This window comes from Pinus tabuliformis, chromosome 8, assembly GCF_031772625.1.
Source record: "Pinus tabuliformis cultivar Carrire ecotype Pingquan chromosome 8, CPIR1, whole genome shotgun sequence".
NCBI classification, from domain to species: domain Eukaryota; kingdom Viridiplantae; phylum Streptophyta; class Pinopsida; order Pinales; family Pinaceae; genus Pinus; species Pinus tabuliformis.
The window spans coordinates 1990593728-1990595697 of record NC_142294.1 but is presented as its reverse complement, the minus strand read 5'-3'; positions in this window follow the sequence as shown (position 1 = coordinate 1990595697).

The following is a 1970-nucleotide window of genomic DNA, read 5'->3' as shown; positions in this document are numbered from 1 at the left end:
TTCCGTAAGTAGGTGTTCATCAAAATGAAAGATGCTTTACTCATTCTAGCTGCATCCTAGGTTTTTGATATACATACGGTAGGGCCTGGAAACTGAAACATAATCCAAGATCAACTCTAAAATGAACTGAATAAATCTAACAACGCATTGGAACATAACGCACACTATTTAGAGGTCTAGGCTAGAGACGTGCTCTGGCGTCGTTAAACCTAGTCACTTTTGTTTCCACTCAAGGTTGGGTGATTCCTCCTTCTGTGACTCAATAGTGGTCTAGTACGGAATTGTGCTCCCATGTACCATCGAGTATATGTTGGGAGACCCCACTAGGTTATCATCCTTTATCCCTAGGAAGCCATGTCTGCTGCCTTACAAACCGTAACGCACCGAACACAGCATTCGGGAAGATTGACTGCCGTACGGAAAGTCCTTGGTTTTCATATGACTGCCAAGGTGTATATGCAGTTTTACGGGTTGTCTGGTAAACCTTTTGCCTAGTTCTCCAGAGTAGTCACTTTCGTTCCTTTTCAGACTCCCTAAAAGAAAAGGTCCATCTGAGCACTTGTCCTTTCAGGCTCATTAAACCTCGAAAGAGATAGAGTCACCTTTTCGTCCTTTTCTCGACTCTTGAAACATGAAAAGGTCAAGTTTTGTTCCTGTGTCATAAAATTTATTTGCCCACGAAATATTCCTGGTAACAGTTAGAGTTCTTCATTACAGTTCGAGTGTTTTTAGGCTCGTTCCTGATGGCAACATTCCTCGAGTCTACCGGCCAAGGTCTTTCCCCATATGGGAATCCTAGTCCATTTCCTTCTTTTGGAAATGTCGGTGCTCCGTATATGGCAACACTATCCTTGTCTGGGTTAACCATAGGTTTTCCCGTTTGGTTGTTTTCAACCTCGGTGGTCCCAAGTGTCATGACTCCTGTTCCACCGTCTCCTTCATCCGAACCACGACATGTTGATTCCAAGGTTGAGCCCACGCTTTCTTCCCCTGTTTCTTCCTCCTCCTCTCCTCCTTCGCCTGGTGAAAGTTTCACATCTAGTAACCAGGAGACTAAGAAGAAGAAGAAGAAGTTCGATAAATGCAAGGCCACCTGTGCAGTTACTGCTCCGAGTACATCTCAGGTCGAACCACCTTCTGCTCCTCCGCAGAAGGTTAAGTTTCCTTGTAAATTGTGCAAGGGTGACTGTCACACGGAATAAGTCGATCTTGCGGACAAGATAGACCTTCCTAGAATCTAAAGAAGACCTAATGACAAGCAAACCAACCAGACACTATCTTTCTCTAAATATGATTTAATAAACAATAGCAAACAAGTGTTTTTAGGGCCTACCTTAGGTCCAACGCAAGCTTGTGGATGCCCTCGCTCCTTTGATCCAAATGAGCTCCTTTTCGCGAATCTGCAAACACGAACAAGGCAAACAAATTAAATAGCACCTGAAAAGCCAATTGCATAAAACATATTTAACATGAAGGTCAAGGAGTCCATGAAACAAATAACATGAGATACTTGTTGAGAAAAATGAGTTTGATTGTATTAATTCAAAAGAAGAAGAACTTTACAACCTTTGCCTTGACGCTGTACAAGCTCCTCCCAGGGTCCAGCAAGAAGTCTCCTTTACTTTGACAAGTTTCACTCACTCCCCAATGAAACCAAAAAAGGTATGTGATCTCTCCTCTTAGGCTTAACTAGGAAGTCTTGATTTCACCAGCATTTACCCTAAAAAATGTTCAGCTTCTAACCTCTCCAGCAACCAGCCCAATGCCTGTATTTATAGTGCAATGGAGGGAGGTTGCTAGGTCCTCCTTCAAAGGGATAAAGCCCTCCTTCAAAGGGATAGCTCCTCTCATCAAGGGATTAAATCCCTCTCTTTTGGGATGCATGAACCACCTCAGAGCAAACAATCCACGTCAAAATTCCTTCTAGAAACCTCTAGAATTAACCCAAAGTGAGTTTTTTTAAGATAAAT